At 43.6% G+C, this 14,807-nt stretch overlaps 1 long non-coding RNA gene and 7 other non-coding genes across 8 annotated transcripts; all 8 read right to left on the reverse strand.

Annotated features, from left to right (window-relative positions):
- Window positions 1–2,358: 2,358 nt before the first annotated feature.
- On the reverse strand, window positions 2,359–2,545 carry LOC144992904 (U2 spliceosomal RNA). The gene has a single exon (XR_013656951.1). It is a non-coding gene; the product is annotated as a U2 spliceosomal RNA (small nuclear RNA).
- A 5,071-nt stretch (window positions 2,546–7,616) lies between these two features.
- Window positions 7,617–7,809, reverse strand: LOC144992925 (U2 spliceosomal RNA). Its single transcript, XR_013656964.1, has one exon. It is a non-coding gene; the product is annotated as a U2 spliceosomal RNA (small nuclear RNA).
- Window positions 7,810–8,491: 682 nt separating this feature from the next.
- On the reverse strand, window positions 8,492–8,682 carry LOC144992689 (U2 spliceosomal RNA). Its single transcript, XR_013656758.1, has one exon. It is a non-coding gene; the product is annotated as a U2 spliceosomal RNA (small nuclear RNA).
- Window positions 8,683–9,364: 682 nt separating this feature from the next.
- LOC144992918 (U2 spliceosomal RNA) lies at window positions 9,365–9,555 on the reverse strand. Its single transcript, XR_013656961.1, has one exon. It is a non-coding gene; the product is annotated as a U2 spliceosomal RNA (small nuclear RNA).
- A 682-nt stretch (window positions 9,556–10,237) lies between these two features.
- On the reverse strand, window positions 10,238–10,428 carry LOC144992839 (U2 spliceosomal RNA). Its single transcript, XR_013656901.1, has one exon. It is a non-coding gene; the product is annotated as a U2 spliceosomal RNA (small nuclear RNA).
- A 683-nt stretch (window positions 10,429–11,111) lies between these two features.
- LOC144992929 (U2 spliceosomal RNA) lies at window positions 11,112–11,302 on the reverse strand. The gene has a single exon (XR_013656967.1). It is a non-coding gene; the product is annotated as a U2 spliceosomal RNA (small nuclear RNA).
- A 682-nt stretch (window positions 11,303–11,984) lies between these two features.
- Window positions 11,985–12,167, reverse strand: LOC144992902 (U2 spliceosomal RNA). Its single transcript, XR_013656949.1, has one exon. It is a non-coding gene; the product is annotated as a U2 spliceosomal RNA (small nuclear RNA).
- Window positions 12,140–13,600, reverse strand: LOC144992510 (uncharacterized). Its single transcript, XR_013656553.1, has 2 exons — window positions 13,260–13,600; window positions 12,140–12,969 (listed from the first exon to the last, which is right to left on the reverse strand). It is a non-coding gene; the product is annotated as an uncharacterized LOC144992510 (long non-coding RNA).
- Between the last annotated feature and the right edge of the window lie 1,207 nt (window positions 13,601–14,807).

A 14,807-nucleotide genomic window follows, 5' to 3' on the forward strand; every position in this document is an offset into this window, starting at 1 on the left:
CGGCTCTCAACCCTCCAGCAGTGGACGCGTCCTCACCGATGCAGTCCTTGAAATGCAGAGGGAAGTCAGTAGTTCAATCAGAGAGGTGGCCAAGGAGTTGGGCGAAATCAAGATCGCCCTGACTGAAATAAACTGCACGATGAGGGAATTCTTAAATAAATAATACTTTCCACACCTCTTTTTCTTTACAAGCGACGCATCACTTCCAAACGCTGGCGCACAGCAGCAGCGTTTGGCTCAAATGCGTGGGGATGGGGTTCAGGGTCGGGGCCAACACAGCAATCAGCGCCAGGGGGTAGAGGCACGTTTTTAAGCTGTGCCACATTGTGTAGCACAGCACATGCCAGCACGATTTGGCGCACACTGTCACTTTCACGTGTTTCTTCCATCTGCCGACGGTGTCGCCGTTTCTCATTTCACCCGTTTTTGTGCGTACGCCTGGGTCAGAGCTTGCGTGGAGGACCGCACATTTTCCCGTCAAGTTTGCTTTTTATAAATCTCAACTATTACGTAGAGAGTGGCGTACGCCTTCTTTTGTGCGTACGCAACGTTTATAAATGAGGCCCCTGGTCTTTTAGTTTGTCCATCATGAAGTGGTCTGTAGTCATTTTTCATAGTTATATCTTTTCTTAAATTTTGTTCAGCATTGCCATCATCTTCCTTTAGTTCACTGACTGGGAGATTTTGGAGTGGCTCATCATCTTTGTCAATTATCATTCGGCTGATCTCCTGCAGGTGTGCTGCATCAGGAGGAGTCTCGTTAATGGGGTCAATCACAGGTGTATCAAATTTACTCTTCCCAGTTTTGAGTTTGTTTGCAAACGACTTAGGGCAGTTTCTGAAGAGGTGGTTTGTCTCACCACAGAGATTGCATTGGCGGCCATTTGGGCACTCCTCATACACATGACCGATGTTTCTACATTTACCACAGAAAGGTTTTGAGCAATCTTCCACCAGATGGCCATGCTCTCCACACCTTCTGCACAGTTTTGGCTGTCCTTGGTAATGAACATAGCCTCTATTCTCCCCCAGCACTATCAGGGATGGGAGATGTTTTAGGCCTTGGAAGCCCTGTGGGTCTTGCCTTAGGTTGATAGGCACTCGCCAGGCACAGTTCCAAATACCGTCTATATCCCTAACTTTAACAGCTTGGCCTTTTACGGTACAGTATCTGCCCAACCACACACAAATATCTTCTGCATTGACTGTTTCGTTAAACATTTTGACAATCACTGTTTTCATTGAATTGTCTGTTAGCTTTTCTACTGTGAAAAGAGAAAAATGGGATTTTACGTTTTCAAAACGAGTCCAGAATTCGCTGAGAATAGTACTAGTTCGAAAGCTTACATCAAAACCTTTATTCAGTGGTAAAGTCAAGATGCAATTCAGGTCTTCAGGTTTGAAGCCTAGGGTTTTCTGGACCAAGTTCCTCGAAAAGTCCAGTCTGGACATATAAGTTACCTTACCTTCAATTACCTGGAAGATGAACCGGACACTGTGGTGCCTCCGCATGCCTGCAGAAGCTGCTGACATTTTGGAGGCACCACAAAGGGGTGGACTGGACAGGAGTAGATACCTTAACTCAGGTTGCTCCGGGGTGCCTGTAAAAAAAAGATTGACAGTTCGGTAAGAAGTGTACCTTTACAATTGCGCAGCACCAATATCTCCAGCAGTTGATATGATGGCAAATCACAGCAGACAAGCATCAATCAACCGTGGGAGTGACCACAATCTCTGTCAATTGGCAAGATACAAGATACTACACTTGATCTTAGCCAAAAGGCCGAGAAGCAGAAACATGTCCTGATGTGAATGAAAAAAGCAGCCAGTCAGTAGGAAACACTGTCTTGTATACACACCTATGTCGGTTCTAGAATGTAGGTCGTATGAATTCACAAATATCCATATTTGGATCATTTTTCACGTATACATTTAGAGACACAAATTAACCGTAGACACACAAACAGTTGAAGAAAACTTGACTCATAGGCTTTATGCTGACTGCATTCAAGTGGATTGAATTTAGCCTTCTAGGGTGTTTTGTGTCACTGATGTGGTACCTTTGAACAACAGCATTGAATGAACACAGCCCCTCCACTACATCAAAAGTTGCATGCTGACGCTGATGCAAAACCTTTAACTTGATGACTTTGAGGACCATGCCCCCTCCACTGCATCAAACGTTTGGCCGTGGATGATGTCATCCATGCCCTGCTGCAACAGCAGACTCCTTGAGAGTGCTGTGACTTGCAAACAGTGTTACAGTCTGGCAGAATTTAATTTCACCTAAACAGTCGTTTTAACATTAATCAAGCACTACCAGCTGGACTAAAAACTTTTTCTTTGTACCAATTTAAAGATGTGGGCACTGTTCCCAGAAACACTGCAATACTGGGTCAATGCATGGAGTGAATAGAGCAAGCTCCACCTTCACATCCGTTCTTCAAAAATCGGCTTAATACGTTGTCCTCCACTGGAGGACATATCAGATATTAAACTGATAAGAACAGATTTTTTTTTTTTTTTTTTTTTTTTAAAAGTTTATTTAGTTATTCAGGTACAACTGCAATGGTCAGAATGTTTCTATTGCCATTAGGCAAGTTTTTCCTGAGTCTTGGAGTGAGGCACCGGTGATCCTCCAGTCATCTTCTTTTCAGCATTTTCTGGATCTTTTCAGTGTGGCGCTCAGAGGAGGTCCTCCCCTTTGTGCTCCTTTCCAGCTGCCTTTTCCGGAGAGTCAGACCGTCGCTGCTTTGACCTTTATCCTGTGGGACTCCAGCTCCTCCCATCCGAATGGGCGACAAGGCGATTCTTCTTTGTGGATGTGTTCATGGCCTGCCGCCTGCAGTCATGGCAAGGTGTACCGTTGCTGCGGCCAATCGTATCACACCCACGGGGGGGATCTGCCTGTGCTTTCTCACCAGCAAATTCCTGGAAGTCCACATGGCGTCTTTTATGGCGGCTAGGGAGAGCCATTGTAATGTAGTGCATTCAGCCTTCTGATCTGAGCATTGCCTCCTCCCATAGAGCACTAGTTGTGCTGTAAGATCTTCCTTTGCTGGCAAGTACGGGAAGCCGGAGGAGCCAGCTGTCGCCCACTGGTCTACAGCAGCACTGCACTCCCAGAACAGGTGCCTCACCGTCTCTGGCGCGCCACAACCTGGACGGGGGCAAAGAGGAATTCTGGACATGCCCCGGGAGTGCATAACAGTCCTGACCGGGAGAACCTCATGAGCCACCATCCACGACAGATCTTTCAGCCGGTTGGGAAGAAGAGGATGGTTCACCAGGTACCAGACTCTCTTTGACTCCTCTTCTCCAAATCCCCTTACTCGACACACAGGTCTTTGCTCCTGTATGGAAGAAATAAGCAGTCTGTGATTTGTCAGTGCATCCCTGTTTGATCCTTCCAAGTTGAATTTCTGAAGAAAGATTTGTATTTCTTTGTAGTTTTTGTTTAGCGTGAAAGACATTGGAATTCTCAGATCAATGTTTCCTAGACCTAACTTTTTAACATAGACTCCCATCCAAAATCTAACCAATGCAGCTGTCTTTACGCTTTTAGATTTGCCCACAATATGCTTGGTGTGCAAGCTGATATAGTGCGCTCCGAGAAAAGGGTACAGGTCCGGTACACCCTTACCCCCTTTTTCTTTTGGGCTTTTCATTATTTCTCTTTTTAGTCTTTCCCATTTGGAGTTCCACAAAAAATAGAACATTTCTCGTTCTAAGGTTCTCCTGACTCTTAGTGGTGGCATAAATACTGAGCTGATTAACAGAAATAAAGGGAGGATTACTGCTTTCAAGACCAGAACCTTCCCCTCCATTGTTAGCTTTCTTGTTGACCAAAAGCCTAGTCTTTGTCGCACTTTTGAAACTACCTCTGGCCAGTTATTTCCTCCCTCGCCTTCTTTGTCAAACCATACTCCCAAGATTTTCTGGTTATTTGAGGTCACCTGCAGAGAAAGACTCTCCGTTTCAGTATGTGTCCATGGTCCATAAAATTGGATTTTGGTCTTGTGTCTGTTCAATTTTGCTCCAGAAGCTTGACCATACCACTCGGTCAGTTCCAGTGCCCTGGTTATCGACCGGCTGTCTGCACATATAATATTGATGTCATCCATATATAAAAGGCACTTCACATCGAGGCCGCCAGTACCTGGTATGTGAAGACCTTGAATGTATCCGTCTGTCCTTAATATCTGTGCCAAGGGTTCTATGCAGAGAATATATAGTAACGCTGACAAAGGGCAACCTTGTCGCACACCAGAGTTAATGTTAACTTTCTTTGTTAAAAGACCATTCACAGCTACTTTGCTGGAGATGTTTTTGTAGAGCAATTTTATCCATCTGACAAAACGTTCCGGGAGGCCAAGTCTTGCCAACAACGCAAACAGGTACTGATGGGATACGCGATCAAAAGCTTTTTCAAAGTCCAAATTCATTATTGCCAAGCGGTTTGACCTGTCTTTAGAGAGGCTGATCAAGTCTCTTATGAGAATGAGATGGTCCGTGATTTTGCGTCCAGGTATGGCACAAACCTGATCCTGATGAACCAGGTCCTCTAGGCAAGATGTTAGTCTTGTGGCAAGGAGTTTGCTGAAAAGTTTACAATCCACATTAAGTAAGGAAATGGGTCTCCAATTCTTTAAGTCTGTCTTTTCTTTGGTTTTGTAGATTAATGTTACTATGCCGGTCCTAAAACTGTCAGGTAATTGGTCCAGGTTTTCAAATTCTGTGAACAATGTTAACATATCTGGTGCTAATAAGTCCCAAAAGGTCAAGTAGAACTCCACAGGGAGCCCATCCATCCCTGGTGATTTTCCTTTCTCAAAGGAAGTCAGACACTTGGTCAATTCTGTCACTGTTAAATCCTGGACTAACTTCTCAAAATTTGTGTTTAGACTATGGGTGTGCTCCACTTTAGTCAGAATGTCATGTAAGGCTTCTTCATTTAGCAATTTAGTGCTATATAGTTCTCTGTAATAGTCTTCAAGGGTCGTGAGTAATTCTTCTGTGGTTTGGGTTAGGGAGCCATCTCCTTTCTGGAGAGTTACCATGGTGTCAGTTTTACTGATGACTTTCTTAAAGAAAAAACGTGTACACTTTTCCCCCTCTTCTATCTCTCGTTCTCTGCTTCTAATAATGGCTCCTTTACTAACTTTCTCTGTTAATTCCATCATTTCTTTTTTTACGTCTTTAATTTCTTCATTAAAATCCATCCCTTGTTTATTTAAATTGTAGTACCTTTGTAAGCGCCTCTGGAGGTCAGTCGTGCGTCTTTTATCTTTTGCTTTTCCCTTTCTGCCTGCTGTTTTAAAGAAGCTCTGAGTTCTTTTTTTAACCATCTCCCACCAGGGAGCTCTAAAAGTATACAGGTCCTGTAGTGTTTGCCATCCCCTGTATAGTTCTTTGTATTCTTCCACAAGATCTTCCTGCTCTAAAAGTGAGCAGTTTAGTTTCCAGAGACCTTTCCCTGGTGTTACACTCAGATTTAACTCAGCTGTGCACGTCAACATGTGGTGGTCTGAAAAAAAGACTGGGGTAAGTGTGGCATTTATGGGGAGACAATCTCTGGTAAACACATAATCTATACGTGATGCTACAGAGTTGTCCCCACTGAACCAAGTGAACCCACCATCAAGCGGATGCAAAGTTTTGTAACAGTCAGTCAGCCTAAAGTCCTGAACCATACGCCGTAGTAAGTGAGATGTTTTATCCAATTTATAAAATGTCCCAGTTTTATTTCGGTCTGTCCTGCTTAGTATGCAGTTAAAGTCCCCTACCATTATAAACGGGGCTCTGCCTAACATAAAACTTTGCACATCTTCTAAAAGTTTGTATCTTGCATTCTTATCATTGTAACCATAAAGGTTCAAAACGTTCAAGTCTCTGCCCATAAATGATAAGCGTGCTAACAGGGCTCTGCCATCTCGTATAACAGTGAAACCTTTAACCGATATATAAGGGTTTTTAATCAAGATAGCCACACCGTCATTTTTGTTTTCATTTGACCCACTCCATAGCGATCTATTTGGCCACAGATCTTCCCACGTTTTATAACTACTGCAGTACGGGATGCCGCACTCTTGTAGACAAATTACATCGGACTTCACACTTTGCAGGTATGTCAGGATGCCATTGGCTCTGACTTGAGATTTTATACTTCTTACATTTATTGTCACTAGAGTAATTGTCATAAGTATGAAAAAGAAAGTTAAGGCAGGTATTGTCATGTAAGGGAGGGAGACCAGGTTAGTAATAGTCAGTTTATGTCCCATCTGTTGGGAGGAAATCTCTGTCAATGTCTTGGGCCGTCAGGACTAACGGGTTGGGTTTCTTTGAATTTTCAACTGCTGATGTATTTTCCTGATGAAAGTCAGCTTCAAGTGAGTTTAAGGGGGTCGACTGTAGATTAAAAGCCAAAAAGGAAATTTCATTGGGGGAGTCTGGTGGGAGGAACACACGTGATTCTTCACTGAAGGATTCCTTCGTAGGATCCTCAGTTCTGCCCTTCTTTTCTACTGCCAGCAGAGAGTCTGATGGCGAGACCGGAGCTGGTCTTTTAGGTTGTCCATCGTGAAGAATCCTGTGGTCATTTTTCATAGTCATGTCTTTTCTTACATTTTGTTCGATTTTACCATTGTCTTTCTCTAGTTCACTGATTGGGAGGATTTGGAGTGGCTCTTCCTCTTTGTCAGTTATCATTTGCGCAATCTCCTGCAGGTGTGCTGCATCAGGAGGTGTCTCATTAGTGAGACCTACCACAGGTGTGTCAGGTTTGCTCTTCCCAGTTTTAAGTTTATTTGCAAATGACTTAGGACAGTTTCTAAAGAGATGGTTTGTTTCACCACAGAGGTTACATTGACGGCCATTTGGGCACTCCTCATACACATGACCAGTGTGTCTACATTTACCACAGAAAGGTTTTGAACAATCTTCCACCAGATGGCCATGCTCTCCACACCTTCTGCAAAGTTTAGGTTGTCCTTGGTAGTAAACATAACCTCTATTCTCCCCCAGCACTATCAGGGATGGGAGATGTTTTAGACCCTGGAAACCTTGTGGGTCTTGTCTTAGATTGACAGGCACTCGCCAGGCACAGTTCCAAATACCGTCTACATCCCTAACCTTAACAGCTTGACCTTTTACAGAACAGTATCTGCCCAACCACACACAAATGTCTTCTGCATTAACAGTTTCATTAAACATTTTGACAATGACGGTTTTCATTGAATTGTCTGTAAGCTTTTCTACTGTGAAAAGTGCAAAATGGGATTTCATGTTTTCAAAACGAGTCCAGAATTCGCTGAGAGTAGAGCTAGTTCGAAAGCTTACATCAAAACCTTTGTTCAATGGTAAGGTCAAGATACAGTTCAGGTCTTCAGGTTTGAAACCTAGGGTTTTCTGGACCAAGTTCCTTGAAAAATCAAGCCTGGACATGTAAGTTACCTTACCTTCAATTTCCTGAAAGGTAAACCGGACGCTGTGGTGCCTCCGCATGCCTGCAGAAGCTGCTGACATTTTGGAGGCACCACAGGCGGGTGAGCTTGGCAGGAGTAATTACCTTAACTTGGATTGCTCCAGGACACCTGAACAGAAAAAGGACATTGACAGTTCAGTAGGAAAAGTAAACGTTCAATTGCGCAGCACCGATATCTCCAGTAGTTTGTACGATGGCAAGTCACAACAGACGAGCATCAACAAATGTCGGAGTGATCACAGTCTCTGTCGTTTGGCAAGATGCAAGGACAGCTCTGATAAGAACAGATACTACACTTGATCTTAGCCAAAAGGCCGAGAAGCGATAACTAACCACTTCACTGCCAATGAGAGCAACTCTTGCAGCAGGACACTGGACTCATGGACGCCTGTTAATAGGTGGGACTTGGTGACCCACCTCAAATCCCAGCTCCCCACAAAAGCTTCACATGTCCTGATGTGAATGAAAAAAGCAGCCAGTCAGTAGGAAACACTGTCTTGTATACACACCTATGTCGGTTCTAGAATGTAGGTCGTATGAATTCACAAATATCCATATTTGGATCATTTTTCACGTATACATTTAGAGACACAAATTAACCGTAGACACACAAACAGTTGAAGAAAACTTGACTCATAGGCTTTATGCTGACTGCATTCAAGTGGATTGAATTTAGCCTTCTAGGGTGTTTTGTGTCACTGATGTGGTACCTTTGAACAACAGCATTGAATGAACACAGCCCCTCCACTACATCAAAAGTTGCATGCTGACGCTGATGCAAAACCTTTAACTTGATGACTTTGAGGACCATGCCCCCTCCACTGCATCAAACGTTTGGCCGTGGATGATGTCATCCATGCCCTGCTGCAACAGCAGACTCCTTGAGAGTGCTGTGACTTGCAAACAGTGTTACAGTCTGGCAGAATTTAATTTCACCTAAACAGTCGTTTTAACATTAATCAAGCACTACCAGCTGGACTAAAAACTTTTTCTTTGTACCAATTTAAAGATGTGGGCACTGTTCCCAGAAACACTGCAATACTGGGTCAATGCATGGAGTGAATAGAGCAAGCTCCACCTTCACATCCGTTCTTCAAAAATCGGCTTAATACGTTGTCCTCCACTGGAGGACATATCAGATATTAAACTGATAAGAACAGATACTACACTTGATCTTAGCCAAAAGGCCGAGAAGCGATAACTAACCACTTCACTGCCAATGAGAGCAACTCTTGCAGCAGGACACTGGACTCATGGACGCCTGTTAATAGGTGGGACTTGGTGACCCACCTCAAATCCCAGCTCCCCACAAAAGCTTCACATGTCCTGATGTGAATGAAAAAAGCAGCCAGTCAGTAGGAAACACTGTCTTGTATACACACCTATGTCGGTTCTAGAATGTAGGTCGTATGAATTCACAAATATCCATATTTGGATCATTTTTCACGTATACATTTAGAGACACAAATTAACCGTAGACACACAAACAGTTGAAGAAAACTTGACTCATAGGCTTTATGCTGACTGCATTCAAGTGGATTGAATTTAGCCTTCTAGGGTGTTTTGTGTCACTGATGTGGTACCTTTGAACAACAGCATTGAATGAACACAGCCCCTCCACTGCATCAAAAGTTGCATGCTGACGCTGATGCAAAACCTTTAACTTGATGACTTTGAGGACCATGCCCCCTCCACTGCATCAAACGTTTGGCCGTGGATGATGTCATCCATGCCCTGCTGCAAAAGCAGACTCCTTGAGAGTGCTGTGACTTGCAAACAGTGTTACAGTCTGGCAGAATTTAATTTCACCTAAACAGTCGTTTTAACATTAATCAAGCACTACCAGCTGGACTATAAACTTTTTCTTTGTACCAATTTAAAGATGTGGGCACTGTTCCCAGAAACACTGCAATACTGGGTCAATGCATGGAGTGAATAGAGCAAGCTCCACCTTCACATCCTTTCTTCAAAAATCGGCTTAATACGTTGTCCTCCACTGGAGGACATATCAGATATTAAACTGATAAGAACAGATACTACACTTGATCTTAGCCAAAAGGCCGAGAAGCGATAACTAACCACTTCACTGCCAATGAGAGCAACTCTTGCAGCAGGACACTGGACTCATGGACGCCTGTTAATAGGTGGGACTTGGTGACCCACCTCAAATCCCAGCTCCCCACAAAAGCTTCACATGTCCTGATGTGAATGAAAAAAGCAGCCAGTCAGTAGGAAACACTGTCTTGTATACACACCTATGTCGGTTCTAGAATGTAGGTCGTATGAATTCACAAATATCCATATTTGGATCATTTTTCACGTATACATTTAGAGACACAAATTAACCGTAGACACACAAACAGTTGAAGAAAACTTGACTCATAGGCTTTATGCTGACTGCATTCAAGTGGATTGAATTTAGCCTTCTAGGGTGTTTTGTGTCACTGATGTGGTACCTTTGAACAACAGCATTGAATGAACACAGCCCCTCCACTGCATCAAAAGTTGCATGCTGACGCTGATGCAAAACCTTTAACTTGATGACTTTGAGGACCATGCCCCCTCCACTGCATCAAACGTTTGGCCGTGGATGATGTCATCCATGCCCTGCTGCAAAAGCAGACTCCTTGAGAGTGCTGTGACTTGCAAACAGTGTTACAGTCTGGCAGAATTTAATTTCACCTAAACAGTCGTTTTAACATTAATCAAGCACTACCAGCTGGACTATAAACTTTTTCTTTGCACCAATTTAAAGATGTGGGCACTGTTCCCAGAAACACTGCAATACTGGGTCAATGCATGGAGTGAATAGAGCAAGCTCCACCTTCACATCCGTTCTTCAAAGATCGGCTTAATATGTTGTCCTCCGCTGGAGGATATATCAGATATTAAACTGATAAGAACAGATGCTACACTTGATCTTAGCCAAAAGGCCGAGAAGCGATAACTAACCACTTGACTTGCCAATGAGACCAACTCTTGCAGCAGGACACTGGACTCATGGACGCCTGTTAATAGGTGGGACTTGGTGACCCACCTCAAATCCCAGCTCCCCACAAAAGCTTCACATGTCCTGATGTGAATGAAAAAAGCAGCCAGTCAGTAGGAAACACTGTCTTGTATACACACCTATGTCGGTTCTAGAATGTAGGTCGTATGAATTCACAAATATCCATATTTGGATCATTTTTCACGTATACATTTAGAGACACAAATTAACCGTAGACACACAAACAGTTGAAGAAAACTTGACTCATAGGCTTTATGCTGACTGCATTCAAGTGGATTGAATTTAGCCTTCTAGGGTGTTTTGTGTCACTGATGTGGTACCTTTGAACAACAGCATTGAATGAACACAGCCCCTCCACTGCATCAAAAGTTGCATGCTGACGCTGATGCAAAACCTTTAACTTGATGACTTTGAGGACCATGCCCCCTCCACTGCATCAAACGTTTGGCCGTGGATGATGTCATCCATGCCCTGCTGCAAAAGCAGACTCCTTGAGAGTGCTGTGACTTGCAAACAGTGTTACAGTCTGGCAGAATTTAATTTCACCTAAACAGTCGTTTTAACATTAATCAAGCACTACCAGCTGGACTATAAACTTTTTCTTTGTACCAATTTAAAGATGTGGGCACTGTTCCCAGAAACACTGCAATACTGGGTCAATGCATGGAGTGAATAGAGCAAGCTCCACCTTCACATCCTTTCTTCAAAAATCGGCTTAATACGTTGTCCTCCACTGGAGGACATATCAGATATTAAACTGATAAGAACAGATACTACACTTGATCTTAGCCAAAAGGCCGAGAAGCGATAACTAACCACTTCACTGCCAATAAGAGCAACTCTTGCAGCAGGACACTGGACTCATGGACGCCTGTTAATAGGTGGGACTTGGTGACCCACCTCAAATCCCAGCTCCCCACAAAAGCTTCACATGTCCTAATGTGAATGAAAAAAGCAGCCAGTCAGTAGGAAACACTGTCTTGTATACACACCTATGTCGGTTCTAGAATGTAGGTCGTATGAATTCACAAATATCCATATTTGTATCATTTTTCACGTATACATTTAGAGACACAAATTAACCATAGACACACAAACAGTTGAAGAAAACTTGACTCATAGGCTTTATGCTGACTGCATTCAAGTGGATTGAATTTAGCCTTCTAGGGTGTTTTGTGTCACTGATGTGGTACCTTTGAACAACAGCATTGAATGAACACAGCCCCTCCACTACATCAAAAGTTGCATGCTGACGCTGATGCAAAACCTTTAACTTGATGACTTTGAGGACCATGCCCCCTCCACTGCATCAAACGTTTGGCCGTGGATGATGTCATCCATGCCCTGCTGCAACAGCAGACTCCTTGAGAGTGCTGTGACTTGCAAACAGTGTTACAGTCTGGCAGAATTTAATTTCACCTAAACAGTCGTTTTAACATTAATCAAGCACTACCAGCTGGACTATAAACTTTTTCTTTGTACCAATTTAAAGATGTGGGCACTGTTCCCAGAAACACTGCAATACTGGGTCAATGCATGGAGTGAATAGAGCAAGCTCCACCTTCACATCCGTTCTTCAAAAATCGGCTTAATACGTTGTCCTCCACTGGAGGACATATCAGATATTAAACTGATAAGAACAGATGTTTTTTTTTTTTTTTTATAAAAGTTTATTTATTCAGGTACAACTGCAAAGGTCAGAATGTTTCAAATGGTGTTAAGCCGTTATTTCCCTGAGTCTTGGAGTGAGGCACCGGTGGCCCTCCAGTCATCTTCTTGTAGGCATTTTAAGGATCTTTGTGTGGTGCTCAGAGGAGGTCCACCCCTTTGTGCTCCTCCACACCTGCCTTTGCCGGAGAGCCAGGCCGTCGCTGCTTTGACCTTTATCCTGTAGGACTCCAGCTCCTCCCATCCGAATGGGCGACAAGGCGATTCTTCTTTGTGGATGTGTTCATGGCCTGCCGCCTGCAGTCATGGCAAGGTGTACCGTTGCTGCGGCCAATCGAATCACACCCACGGGGGGGATCTGCCTGTGCTTTCTCACCAGCAAATTCCTGGAAGTCCACATGGCGTCTTTTATGGCGGCTAGGGAGAGCCATTGTGATGCAGTGCATTCAGCCTTCCGAACTGAGATTGGCCTCCTCCCATAGAGCACTAGTTGTGCTGTAAGGTCTTCCATTGCTGGCAAGTACGGGAAGCCGGAGGAGCTAGCTGTCGCCCACTGGTCTACAGCAGCACTGCACTCCCAGAACAGGTGCCTCACCGTCTCTGGCGCGCCACAACCTGGACGGGGGCAAAGTGGATTTCTGGACATGCCCCGGGAGTGCATAACGGTCCTGACCGGGAGAACCTCATGAGCCACCATCCACGACAGATCTTTCAGCCGGTTGGGAAGAAGAGGATGGTTCACCAGGTACCAGACTCTCTTCGACTCCTCTGCTTCAAAACCTCGCACCCGGCAAATGGGCGCTTGCTCCTGTGCAGAAGAAATAAGCAGTCTATGATTTATCAGTTTAGCCCTGTTTGATCCTTCCAAGTTGAATTTCTGAAGAAAGATTTGTATTTCTCTGTAGTTTTTGTTTAAGGTGAAGGACATTGGGGTTCTCAGATCAATGTTTCCCAGACCTAACTTTTTAACATAGACTCCCATCCAAAATCTGACCAGTGCAGCTGTCCTCACGTTTTTAGTATCGCCCACAATATGCTTGATATGCAAGCTGGTATAGCGCGCTCCAAGAAAAAGATACAGGTCCGGTACACCCTTACCCCCTTTTTCTTTTGGGCTTTTCAATATTTCTCTTTTCAGCCTTTCCCATTTAGAATTCCACAAAAAATGGAACATTTCTCGTTCCAAGGTTCTCCTGACTCTAAATGGTGGCATAAACACTGAGCTAATTAACAAAAATAAAGGGAGGATTACCGCTTTCAAAACCAGAACTTTCCCCTCCATTGTTAGCTTTCTTGTTGACCAAAAGCCCAGTCTTTGTCGCACTTTTGAAACTACTTCTGGCCAGTTATTTCCACCCTCGCCCTCTTTGTCAAACCACACTCCCAAGATTTTCTGATTATTTGAGGTCACCTGCAAGGATAAGCTTTCCGTTTCAGTCTGTGTCCATGGTCCATAAAATTGAAACTTGGTCTTATGTCTGTTTAGTTTTGCTCCAGAAGCTTGACCATACCACTCAGTCAGTTCCAGTGCTCTGGTTATTGACCGGCTGTCTGCACTTATAATATTGATGTCGTCCATATATAAAAGGCACTTCACATCAAGGCCTCCAGTACCTGGTATGTGAAGACCTTTGATGTATCCGTCTGTCCTCAATATCTGTGCCAGAGGTTCTACGCAGAGAATATACAGTAGGGCTGACAAAGGGCAACCTTGTCGCACACCAGAACCAATGTTAACTTTCTTTGTTAAAAGACCATTTACAGCCACTCTACTGGTGATGTTTTTGTAGAACAATTTTATCCATCTGATAAAGCGTTCTGGGAGACCAAGTCTTCCTAGCAGCAAAAACAGGTACTGATGGGATACACGATCAAAGGCTTTTTCAAAATCCAGATTCATTATTGCCAAACGGTTTTTCCTATCTTTACAGAGACTGATCAAGTCTCTTATGAAAGTGAGATGATCCGTTATTTTCCGTCCAGGTATGGCACAAACCTAATCCTGATGCACCAGGTCCTCTAGACAAGGTGTTAGTCTGGAAGCAAGAAGTTTGCTGAAGAGTTTACAGTCCACATTGAGTAAGGAAATGGGTCTCCAATTCTTTAAGTCTGTCTTTTCTTTGGTTTTGTAAATCAATTTTACGATGCCAGTCCTGAAACTGTCAGGTAACTGGTCCACGTTTTCAAATTCTGTGAACAAAGTTAACATGTCTGGTGCTAATACGTCCCAAAAGGTCAGATAGAACTCCACAGGGAGCCCATCCTTACCTGGCGATTTCCTTTTCTCAAAGGTTGTCAGACACTTGGTCAATTCTGTCACAGATAAATCCTGGGTTAACGTCTCAAAATTTGAGTTTAGTTGAGTTTGTTCCACTTTAGTCAGAATGTCATGTAAAACATCTTCGTTTAACATTTTAGTGCGATATAGTTCGTTGTAATAGTCTTCAAGGGTCGTAAGTAACTCTTCTGTGGTTTGGGTGAAGGAGCCATCTCCTTTTTGGAGAGTTACCATGGTGTCAGTTTTACTGATGACTTTCTTAAAGAAAAAACGTGTACATTTTTCCCCCTCTTCTATCTCTCGTTCTCTGCTTCTAATAATGGCTCCTTTACTAGCTTTCTCTGTTAATTCCATCATTTCTTTTTTTA

This window comes from Oryzias latipes, chromosome 6 (genome assembly GCF_053564925.1).
Source record: "Oryzias latipes strain Hd-rR chromosome 6, Olatipes_Hd-rR_3.1".
Lineage (NCBI taxonomy): Eukaryota > Metazoa > Chordata > Actinopteri > Beloniformes > Adrianichthyidae > Oryzias > Oryzias latipes.